This window comes from Diadema setosum, chromosome 2, assembly GCF_964275005.1.
Source record: "Diadema setosum chromosome 2, eeDiaSeto1, whole genome shotgun sequence".
Lineage (NCBI taxonomy): Eukaryota > Metazoa > Echinodermata > Echinoidea > Diadematoida > Diadematidae > Diadema > Diadema setosum.
Window position 1 is genome coordinate 48,618,321 of NC_092686.1, and position 13,133 is coordinate 48,631,453.

Sequence of the window (13,133 nt, forward strand, 5' to 3'; positions counted from 1 at the left end):
ATATTCACCCTGGCATTTGCCCGCACAAAAGTTCACGTAACGTTATATTGAATTATACCACTGTATAGAGTTTGGGGATCAGTAGGAATCATAGTGGAAAAGACGTCACATCAAATTGAAGAAATTGCTTTTTGGATCTATGTCGAAAAATTTGATAATCGGTCAACAGGGCTTGTACCTATTCTTGTGATAACGACTTAGTAAGTAGTGACAAATAAAGGTGATGATATTTGCAATCGTTGTAGAAGGATTGTGATAGCGTAAAATAATCATATCCTCGTCAGTATGCCCCAACCATTTTATTTCGTATGGACGATGATAACAACACAAACAAGTTTCTCCACGCCGTGACTCCACAAATTCATTGTGCAAAATCACAAATTCTCATAATAATCATGATAATCATTTGTACAAAATAAGTTAAGACCCACCAAAGCCAGTATTTTTTTCTATATTTTTACGATGGGGTGATAAAAGGGTTTTTATTCAAGAAGATGATATGTATGAAGATACGAATCCATGAGTGTGTTTTGTGTGTTTTTAAACAAAAGAACCATGAAAGAGCAAAACAGTGAATTTGACGAGAGACACGCGATGGAAGGGTCCATAACCCGAGGCAAGGAATGGGACTAACATGACGCAAGGGGCAAGTTATCGAAATCTCGTGAGTGACAAAGGTCGTGATGGGCTAACTCCCATATTATTCTTTGTCTGTCTTGACAAATTGCTACGAGGTTGTGCCATAGTTGACGTCAAAGATAAAAAGAAATGGGAATAAACACTGAAATCTGTCATATAAATTTGCAGACAGTTCGTTTTGAGTAAGAGGGATTAGTCACACTCACAGGCGTACCAAAATTGGCTTATAAGAGTCTCTATTCCATAACACACAGGCAATCAGATATTTTAGAAAGTACTAGACTTTTCCTCAATACATTTTTGTTCATTTTCAGTTTTATTACGTTCAGTTTGTCCACGAGATGATCTAAGTGTTACTTAAAATGACAAGATAAGCAAGTCTATTATCTACTTCTGATTAAATTTGCATTTCATATTTTCTTTTTCTTTTGTTTTTGTTTGCATTTCACATGATTGCCTAAAGAGGTCTGCATTGTAGACATTCTCTCTCGGAAGGAAAGGAGGGAAGAGTGACGGGGAGCGAAAGGATGAATCGACGTATTACCTCTTCCTCCTTCAGTCAAGAGAGGGAGGGGGGGGGGTGATGGGGGGGGGGGGGCGAGAGGGAGGGGGTGAGGCGTGAGGCGTGAGGGAGAGAGAGAATCATGTGAGGGACGGGTGCACGTCACGAGACCGACACCCACGAGTCATACAGCCCACAAGTCATACAGCTCACAAGTCATACAGCCCATGAGTTATACAGCTCACAAGTCATACAGCCCATGAGTTATACAGCTCGCAAATCATACAGCCCATGAGTTCGACACTAAGCCAACAAGGCCCACGAGGCAGACACATTACGCGCCGTGTTGTATCTGTCGAACTCGTGGGCTGTTTTCACCTAGTGTCGAACTCAGGGCTGTATGACTCGTGAGCTGTATGACTCATGGACCTGTTTTCAGTGTCGAACTCGTGGGCCGTATGACTCGTGGGTGTCGGTCTAGTGGGATGACCCCGTGAGGGACATAGCAAACATTTAACTTTGACATTAGATTTCAAAGGTACGCACGTGAGTGTATTACGTACATTATACGGAGAATGATTGAAAGTTATTGAATTTAATGTCTTGCGAACTTTGTAGATAAAGATTGAGAAAAAAAAACTTGAAAAGAAAGATGAATGAGTAATTTGACGGTCTAATGTATTCGGTCTAGAGCATTTGTGTTCCTCAGCTAATAGAGTCCATTACTAGTCCTAAGGCATAGGGTCTGCTAGTTCTCACAATTTGGAAATGCGACAAAATTGTTAAGAATTCGTGAAAAAGTTGGTTGATCGGTCGAGTTCTTTTTTTTTTTTCATCAATGTGTTGCACTTCCTGAAAGCCATTTCTTAGTGAGATACTTTACTGATATACTGGTAGGTCAGTCATAACAGGTGGCAATTAATATGAACTCGTTGATCCATGCATCATCATTCAATTTTATCGTGTTTGTTTATTCGCACACAGGATAAAAGTCAAGCTTTCTGACTCAGTCTCGCCACACACTTGATTCCATATAGGACCTGTAAATACAATACTGTTACTTCATAACTACCTCATTTTGTTCAAATTCATGAAATTCTTCCGTCGAGGTGTTTTTCATTGCAACTGATTGACAAATTGCCCTACATCGACGTAAATAAGCACTGAATTGATCAGTGTTTTAGTAGTAGCCATGATAAAAAAGGAGGTCGTAGGTTCGAATCCTACTCGAGTATGTACGCCCATGATTTTTTATCATGGCTACTACTAAAACACTTATTAATTCAGTGCTTATTTGCGTCGATGTAGGGCAATTTGTCAATCAGTTGCAATACTTCATTTTGATTCTTATTCACAGCAAAGGTATTAGGGAGAACCACGGGCTTCGAGGTTTTACAGGGGATGTAACGAGCCTCAGCACAGACTAAGCACAATGTTCGGATGATTGAGATGTAATGAAGAAAAAAAAAACATCCGAAAGTTCATAACCATTTTTAAAGTTTAAACAGCTGAAAGAAAGCCCGAGCTAATGCGCAATGTGCCGCGGACAAAAGCTAAAACATGCCTTAAATTAGATTTAAGTTTTTATCACGTTTCGTGCAAAACTAATGTCGATCCTCTAATTTTCTGATAATCACCCTTGGTTACATGCAATACCTCGGGAAAAAAATATTACATTTTTAGTATGTCGTTCTAATAATGACGACTGAAGCAGAACCAGTGAAAGAAAACAAAACAAGGAAAAAAGATTGTAGATTGGTCAAAGTGATGGTTTGACGTATGACATGGTAAGCCTCATGAGGAGTCCACAAAACAATTTGTTACCGCTCTCATACTCGAACTTGTGCTTAGAGGGGAGGGAACTCGTCGTGTCTTCAGACTCCGGCCTCAGCCCTTATAGGAAGTGCGTGGTATCAGAAATCTTTAAGGCTGAATGCAGTATCCTCCACTGTTTTCTATGTCTTGCTCCCTCGACATGTTCGGGATATCGTGTTACCATAGAAATCTATTTTCAGCAGCCACACGTGGTCGGTGATGAATAATTATGCCTTCTGTTTGATACCGAGACAAGATAAGCTTGAAATATCCAGCTCTCCCCTTTCCAAAAGGAAACCGTTCGTGTGTATGTGTATGTGCGTGAAAATGACTTTGTGTGGTGTGCAAAATCTCTGCAACCGAGCTTAGCCGCAGAACAAATTTCTCCTGATGTCATGTATATAAATAATGTGTTTAAATGTCAATATGAACATAGCCAGTAAATTCCATGCATATCACCTCAGTGTAACTTGCCTTCTTTCATCATAAGGCGGTGATTTGGCTCAGTCAGTAGCGCGTCTGCCACTAGATCAAAAGGACCCGGGTTCGATTCCCGAGTCTAACTGAGCTTTGTTGTGTGTTATCACACCCCGTCCCCTCTTAAGTAAGAGGCAAAACACTCTGTCCCTATACGATATGGCATATGAAAGAGGTCCTGTGTATGAGAGAGTCACAACTAATGCACATAAAAGATCCCGCTTCATGCATTCATCGCGAAGGACAGGGTCCATCCCTCGTGGTCCATCCCTCGCATCCGACTGGCCCCTTTGGAAGCTAGTGCACAGTTGATTGCAACTGAATATGGACAATCCACGGAGCCATCTTCTCAGATGGCACTGAAACACAGAAACACGGGTTTTTAAAGAGCCAAATATGAAGATGCTGACACAAAATCAGAATTTTATAATTTCTATATACCCTTGATATAAACACCTATGGTTACATGCACTAGGTGTCAAAAGAACCGCAATCGCTTTAAAAACAAAATGATTTGCAACTGATTGACAAATTACCCTACATCGACGTGATGATTTTTTTTTTAAATTTTTATCATGGCTACTACTAAAACACTGATCAATTTAGTGCTTATTTACGTCGATGTAGGGCAATTTGTCAATCAGTTGCAATGAAAACATCTCGACGGAAGAATTTCATGAATTTGAACAAAATGATTTGTTTGCTTATTTGCTTTGCTTTGTTTGTTTTGTGCAGCTATGACGCCAAGGTTGATCATGATAGCCACTATTACCACAAAATTGACCCCAAGGCAGTCAAGGTATGATAATATTATGTGGTCTTACAAAAATCAAATCTTACCTTAACAAGGTCAAATTTCACTCACAGACTGCAACATGAATGCATGACTAGAATGAAGAAGTAGTTCTGACACGAGAACATGTCATTTTTATTTTACTCGGCACTATGATAATGATAAATAAAATCAAGTTAAAATGATAACACACGCACTTATATATAGCTAGTAAATAATGAGCATGCATATTTGTATCGATAGAGTGAAGGTTGTATGTTGCTGACGAGGTCTACTTTGTAATCCTGTCATCTTCCAAACATTCAAACAATCTGTAAAAAGTTTGTGATGCGTAACACACTCCGATACAACATATCCAAGTTTAAAGTTCAAACTCTGAGGGGAAGTTGACGTCGGAATAAGGATGTGAGGAAATGAAGAGGTTACGTTGTCAGAATACGTTACTCTTTCCAAACTAAATGATAAGAAATACATTGTACACTTTATTTGCATCACATAACACTACTTTCAATACATACTACAACCTTATCAAAAGAAAAATCAAAGTGTGATAGAATTAACCCATTGTTAATCGTATACTACTGGCTGTGCTATCTGTTGAAGGTCCGAGAAGTGTACTATCTCGCAAGCACCAACGGGTTAAGAACTTAAAACAAAGAAACCAAGGAGCATTTGTACGGCTCATTATATAAACAGCACGCGAGCACATTGTTATCAAAAGATCAGTTCATTATAAGTGTATATCAAAACATTCGGAGACTTTTGCACAGGTGGAATGTCAAAATCTATCTAAATTTACATCAACAATAGTCAACATAATCATGCACATGATATTTTATCTGGTATCTTGTATCTATGTTGAGTCTTCATGGAACGGACTTGTGAAAACACAGCCTCTGGCTGATGTCAGATTCGTGAATAACAAAATGAAATGAGTTGAAATGAAATAAGTCGATATGTTTTCTGATTTTTTTTTTTTTTTTTTTGCAGCATTCAACCTCAAAAAAAAAAATTGAATTTCATTGATGATATTTTTGAGAAAATTGATGAAACACTGCTTACCGGATTGACAATTAATTGTCGAAGGGATTTGATAACATTGATCACAAGTATTTCTTTGCTAAGTTGTACTTTATGAAATACGAAGCATAATTGTCCTCAAGTTGTTTAATACCCCGTTCCCACTGCCGATCAGATCAACTCGATCAAGCGAGATCAATCCCGATCACCTATTTTTGCCAGAGCAATCCCGACCAAATGCTCGATCGTCCTTCAACACGATCCCTTCCCGACCGCTATTCGATCTTTTACGATCAGCATCCGACCATTCTCGACATCTCCAGAATCTCTCCTCGACAGCCACACAGATCTCTACTCGAACATCCCGATATACACACAATCAATACACGATCGCTACACGGTCAATACTCGATTTCTACTGGACTTCCTAGACCAGCTCGACATGACTCGATCTGTGTAAGATCTTGCATCGAACGGGTCGGCAGGTTCGTACAGTGATCGGGTGAAGGAAGTATTGGTTACAGTATTCGTTTGGTTATATGAGACAACTCAGTATTTCTGCTTGAATACGGCGTGGCTAAAAAGAGTGCTACAATCTGACTATTAATTGCAAAAGCATGAATGAACGAAAGAAAGGATTATCTTAAGTATAGGTTTTACCGGCCAATTTCGCCCTTTTGTCAGTCCATTTGATGAAAGGTTCATTCAATTTAGCGAAAATCCTCATCACTGCACATTCGGTCATTGAAAATTGCAAGTTGTTTGTTCAATCTAGCATTCCGATCAATGAGATTTGCACATGTGCCTTTCGAATTCGTAAAACGGGCATTCAAATTGGCACGTGCTCTTCAGTCATTCAAATTCGCCAGCACTGGCGAAAGGGATATTTCAGTCATTCAATTTCGCGTATGGGCAGTCAAATTCCAAACATGTTCATTCAAATTAACGTCATGTCATTTCTTTTTGTTTGTTGAAAAGGTGATAACATTTAAAAGCGTATTTCTATGTGACTTATTGTTTCATCCACACACTGTTAAGCAGTAAAAGTATCGTATTTTTTTACCATATTATATAACTTTGCTGTTCTGTAACGCCCCTTTTCTTTCATACATGACATTTTAGGCCTACATGTACCAATACTCTAGTTTAACTTCATCTTCTTACAGTCATGACGGCACAAGTTAGATACAGACGTATTTCTCAAGAGGACAGAAAACGAATTACAGGAATATTTGATGATCATAACCTTGACTTCCTATAACTGGCCGACACACGGAATAAAGCGCTCAACGGCGAGATAAGTTGTGGCCATGCACATGTTGCACTATCTTAGGAATTGAAGAGTCACTAAGCACATTAAAGAGAAAAAAAATGTTGCCAAAATCTCTGAAATGAGTACGAAAATATGAAATGTAATGACGCTTGGAAAACAATAACTATGTTAAGAAAATAAAGAAAGAAGCAAACCATAAACATGCGTGCTAAATCGACTGCAAAAGATGTTAAATTGACTGCCCAAAAATGAATTAGAATGTTGTTGTTGTTATTTTAAAGATCGAAAGAAGAGAGAGAGAGAGAGAAATGGGGCCCTATACAAATAATTTGCCCCAGACAGCACTTATAACATAAAACAAACATTATAGATCTTAAAGAGATATAAACAAGAATATTAAATGCATACCAAGTCTCCTCGAGGGAGCTCATATCGTCTCCACGAGGGAGCTCATATTGTCTCCACAAAGGAGCTCATAAAGTCTCCACGAGGGAGCTCATATTGTCTCCATAAAGGAGCTCATTACGTCTCCACGAGGGAGCTCATATGATATTGATGAATACCTCATATTATTCTTCAGACAAACTCAAATAACTACACAATACACGCGCGCGTGTACCGCACACTAACTCATCCACGTGCACACACTCAACCACATACACACACCTTCAACCACGCACAGACACATCCATATCATGGTTCAACCCAAAATAATGTACAGTATTTGAATAGAGCACACACACAATGATATGTTTTTTACAAAATAGATAAAATTACTATAACTGTATCATTGTTTCGAAAGAAAGAAAGAAGAAGAAAAAAAAATATATATACAGTGTTTATATCAAGGAGCTCTAAGAATGAAAATGAAAATGAAAATTAGAATGAACGAGAGCAGCATGTCCATGATCACGTGACTATCATTCTAAACTGAATGAACGAATAACCAAATAGTGCTTGTTTTACGAATTTCAATAGAAAAAGTGTTAAACGAATAACCAAATGGTGCTTGTGTTACGAATTTCAATAGAAAAAGTGTTACTTAGAATGAGGCTAAAGGTAATTTGAATGCTCCAAAATGAATTTGAATGAAGCGATCATAAAATTAAACTATGCCGAACATGTCATCTTTGGTATATTTTGCTAAATTGAATGCAGCAACTAGGAACTGGACTGACAAAAGCGCGAAATTGGCCGGGAAAACCTATAGTTGATAGAAGAACACTTCCTATTTTGAAACCACAATCATCAATTCTCGTGCCGGCGTTTCGATTCTGTAGTCATATTTCCTGAAAAAAAAAAACGATGACAAAGACTGATCACTACTGTTTGTGAGCCACTCAAAAAGGTACCAAAAATGCATTCATTTGTATTCATTCATTTTATCTGTTTTCAGTAGCTATTTTTGACGCATTCGTTATCAGTTTTTACGGCTTCACTATCACTCAAGTAGGATATCAGTGCGGAAAGTAACAGACTTGTAAACCACAAATTTTCATGGAGATCAAAGCACCTGCACGAAGATTGATTATCATTGTGTCAAATAAATTTTGAGATGTTCTTTCTATTGAATAATGTAACGATTTCATTCAGTCGCTCATATCTTTTTAAGTAAGAGACAGTTTTGTAGCACTCTGTCTGCCGGGACACCATGTGTAATACCTATAATAGGTTCGTTCATATGCATTCGATATTTTCAGTGGATGTGAAGAATAGCAAATCTAAGTTTGATGTCTCATTAAAAAAAAAGAAATGTCACACCGCCACGCTTCGTATAAGTGCATGACATATAGGTGGGCTGAAATTAATTTGGTTTAAAATGAAACAAAGGCCTATATGCCCATAAATGCACCATTATATAGAGTTGAAAAAAAAATGACTGTTCTCTACCCCAAATGAGTCGTGTTATCTTTGTAATTATTGTTCTCATTATTAAAGAATGAAAAAGTGAATGAAAAATATCTACGTATTCATTGATAAATTATATAGGCCCAAGAGTGTGCAACATAAAATACATGTATCATATTAATTTCTAAATTCATGAAGTGTGCTGATATGTGGAACAGAGTACATTATCATGAAAATAAAATAATATAACATTTTACACTAGCAAAAAATGATGAAAATCTTGGTTGTTTATTTTTTTTTTGTCAACTCATCCCAGCCAATCGATATCGAGGTGGACTTCAAGCAATGTACATACAACTCTCAATAAAAAAAAAAAACCTTATTAAGAGAAGCAAAAGTGTAACATCTACGTAAATAAAAGTAAAGTAAGTCACTGAGCATTTATGAATCTACGTTACAACTACAGTTTTAACACGTCAGCGTAAGAAATAGATTTTATATCAACGTAACCAACTTCAACTTTGAAACAGGCAAGCTAGCAAAAGAATTCAAGAAACATTTCTCAGTTTATAAGTAAAGTATATAATCTAGAAAATTTCCTTTCACGTTACAGTCATATTACCAGAATACCGATTTTTTTTTTTCTCAGTTTCAGTTGTGTTTCTTTTCTTACTTCTGGTATTTTTGTCTGGAGAGTCTAATTCTGTCATGTTTGCTGTTTAGGGTTTGTTCTCTTTTCCCTCTCTTCGTGGCCCTTTTCTTTTCTTCAGTGGGCCAGGAGTGGATGAAGAAACTGACGACATTTAACTTTTTAACGTGACCAAGGATTGCATATGTTTTTTCTTAATACCTGAACAATAAATGAGTGCTAAGAAAGTACGTCTGCACCTGCTGCAACCACTGTCAAAAAGTGCTCGGTATTTGATCGAGTGCCGGTCGAAGCATGATCGAGTTTAGTCGAGTATCAATCGATAGCAGTCCTGTATCGGTCGTGTAGCTGTCGAGTTATTCATGAAACTGATGAATCCTGGATCGAGATGATCTGAAATCAATCGTGTAGCATTCGAGTATAACTCGAGATGATCGGGAACTGAGCTCGGGGAAAAATCCGTCCCGACCACACTAGATTTCTATACGACCGATTCCCGATCAGCACGATCTCTTCTCGATCACTACCCGAGCTGTTGGTGTTCGGGCTTCCTACTCGAATATTTTGGACATGTCCAAAATTATCGTGAAGGAAGCAGGAGCGATGCCGATCAAGGTAGATTGACCCCGAATACCAATGCCGAGCGAGCCCGACCAGGCTAAAAAAGCTTGATCGGGATTGATCGAGTTGATCTGATCGGCAGTGGGAACGTACCATTATGGTACGTTCCCACTGCCGATCAGATCAACTCGATCAATCCCGATCAAGCTTTTTTAGCCTGGTCGGGCTCGCTCGGCATTGGTATTCGGGGTCAATCTACCTTGATCGGCATCGCTCCTGCTTCCTTCACGATAATTTTGGACATGTCCAAAATATTCGAGTAGGAAGCCCGAACACCAACAGCTCGGGTAGTGATCGAGAAGAGATCGTGCTGATCGGGAATCGGTCGTATAGAAATCTAGTGTGGTCGGGACGGATTTTTCCCCGAGCTCAGTTCCCGATCATCTCGAGTTATACTCGAATGCTACACGATTGATTTCAGATCATCTCGATCCAGGATTCATCAGTTTCATGAATAACTCGACAGCTACACGACCGATACAGGACTGCTATCGATTGATACTCGACTAAACTCGATCATGCTTCGACCGGCACTCGATCAAATACCGAGCACTTTTTGACAGTGGTTGCAGCAGGTGCAGACGTACTTTCTTAGCACTCATTTATTGTTCAGGTATTAAGAAAAAACATATGCAATCCTTGGTCACGTTAAAAAGTTAAATGTCGTCAGTTTCTTCATCCACTCCTGGCCCACTGAAGAAAAGAAAAGGGCCACGAAGAGAGGGAAAAGAGAACAAACCCTAAACAGCAAACATGACAGAATTAGACTCTCCAGACAAAAATACCAGAAGTAAGAAAAGAAACACAACTGAAACTGAGAAAAAAAAAATCGGTATTCTGGTAATATGACTGTAACGTGAAAGGAAATTTTCTAGATTATATACTTTACTTATAAACTGAGAAATGTTTCTTGAATTCTTTTGCTAGCTTGCCTGTTTCAAAGTTGAAGTTGGTTACGTTGATATAAAATCTATTTCTTACGCTGACGTGTTAAAACTGTAGTTGTAACGTAGATTCATAAATGCTCAGTGACTTACTTTACTTTTATTTACGTAGATGTTACACTTTTGCTTCTCTTAATAAGGTTTTTTTTTTTTATTGAGAGTTGTATGTACATTGCTTGAAGTCCACCTCGATATCGATTGGCTGGGATGAGTTGACAAAAAAAAAATAAACAACCAAGATTTTCATCATTTTTTGCTAGTGTAAAATGTTATATTATTTTATTTTCATGATAATGTACTCTGTTCCACATATCAGCACACTTCATGAATTTAGAAATTAATATGATACATGTATTTTATGTTGCACACTCTTGGGCCTATATAATTTATCAATGAATACGTAGATATTTTTCATTCACTTTTTCATTCTTTAATAATGAGAACAATAATTACAAAGATAACACGACTCATTTGGGGTAGAGAACAGTCATTTTTTTTTTCAACTCTATATAATGGTGCATTTATGGGCATATAGGCCTTTGTTTCATTTTAAACCAAATTAATTTCAGCCCACCTATATGTCATGCACTTATACGAAGCGTGGCGGTGTGACATTTCTTTTTTTTTAATGAGACATCAAACTTAGGTTTGCTATTCTTCACATCCACTGAAAATATCGAATGCATATGAACGAACCTATTATAGGTATTACACATGGTGTCCCGGCAGACAGAGTGCTACAAAACTGTCTCTTACTTAAAAAGATATGAGCGACTGAATGAAATCGTTACATTATTCAATAGAAAGAACATCTCAAAATTTATTTGACACAATGATAATCAATCTTCGTGCAGGTGCTTTGATCTCCATGAAAATTTGTGGTTTACAAGTCTGTTACTTTCCGCACTGATATCCTACTTGAGTGATAGTGAAGCCGTAAAAACTGATAACGAATGCGTCAAAAATAGCTACTGAAAACAGATAAAATGAATGAATACAAATGAATGCATTTTTGGTACCTTTTTGAGTGGCTCACAAACAGTAGTGATCAGTCTTTGTCATCGTTTTTTTTTTTTCAGGAAATATGACTACAGAATCGAAACGCCGGCACGAGAATTGATGATTGTGGTTTCAAAATAGGAAGTGTTCTTCTATCAACTATAGGTTTTCCCGGCCAATTTCGCGCTTTTGTCAGTCCAGTTCCTAATTGCTGCATTCAATTTAGCAAAATATACCAAAGATGACATGTTCGGCATAGTTTAATTTTATGATCGCTTCATTCAAATTCATTTTGGAGCATTCAAATTACCTTTAGCCTCATTCTAAGTAACACTTTTTCTATTGAAATTCGTAACACAAGCACCATTTGGTTATTCGTTTAACACTTTTTCTATTGAAATTCGTAAAACAAGCACTATTTGGTTATTCGTTCATTCAGTTTAGAATGATAGTCACGTGATCATGGACATGCTGCTCTCGTTCATTCTAATTTTCATTTTCATTTTCATTCTTAGAGCTCCTTGATATAAACACTGTATATATATATTTTTTTCTTCTTCTTTCTTTCTTTCGAAACAATGATACAGTTATAGTAATTTTATCTATTTTGTAAAAAACATATCATTGTGTGTGTGCTCTATTCAAATACTGTACATTATTTTGGGTTGAACCATGATATGGATGTGTCTGTGCGTGGTTGAAGGTGTGTGTATGTGGTTGAGTGTGTGCACGTGGATGAGTTAGTGTGCGGTACACGCGCGCGTGTATTGTGTAGTTATTTGAGTTTGTCTGAAGAATAATATGAGGTATTCATCAATATCATATGAGCTCCCTCGTGGAGACGTAATGAGCTCCTTTATGGAGACAATATGAGCTCCCTCGTGGAGACTTTATGAGCTCCTTTGTGGAGACAATATGAGCTCCCTCGTGGAGACGATATGAGCTCCCTCGAGGAGACTTGGTATGCATTTAATATTCTTGTTTATATCTCTTTAAGATCTATAATGTTTGTTTTATGTTATAAGTGCTGTCTGGGGCAAATTATTTGTATAGGGCCCCATTTCTCTCTCTCTCTCTCTTCTTTCGATCTTTAAAATAACAACAACAACATTCTAATTCATTTTTGGGCAGTCAATTTAACATCTTTTGCAGTCGATTTAGCACGCATGTTTATGGTTTGCTTCTTTCTTTATTTTCTTAACATAGTTATTGTTTTCCAAGCGTCATTACATTTCATATTTTCGTACTCATTTCAGAGATTTTGGCAACATTTTTTTCTCTTTAATGTGCTTAGTGACTCTTCAATTCCTAAGATAGTGCAACATGTGCATGGCCACAACTTATCTCGCCGTTGAGCGCTTTATTCCGTGTGTCGGCCAGTTATAGGAAGTCAAGGTTATGATCATCAAATATTCCTGTAATTCGTTTTCTGTCCTCTTGAGAAATACGTCTGTATCTAACTTGTGCCGTCATGACTGTAAGAAGATGAAGTTAAACTAGAGTATTGGTACATGTAGGCCTAAAATGTCATGTATGAAAGAAAAGGGGCGTTA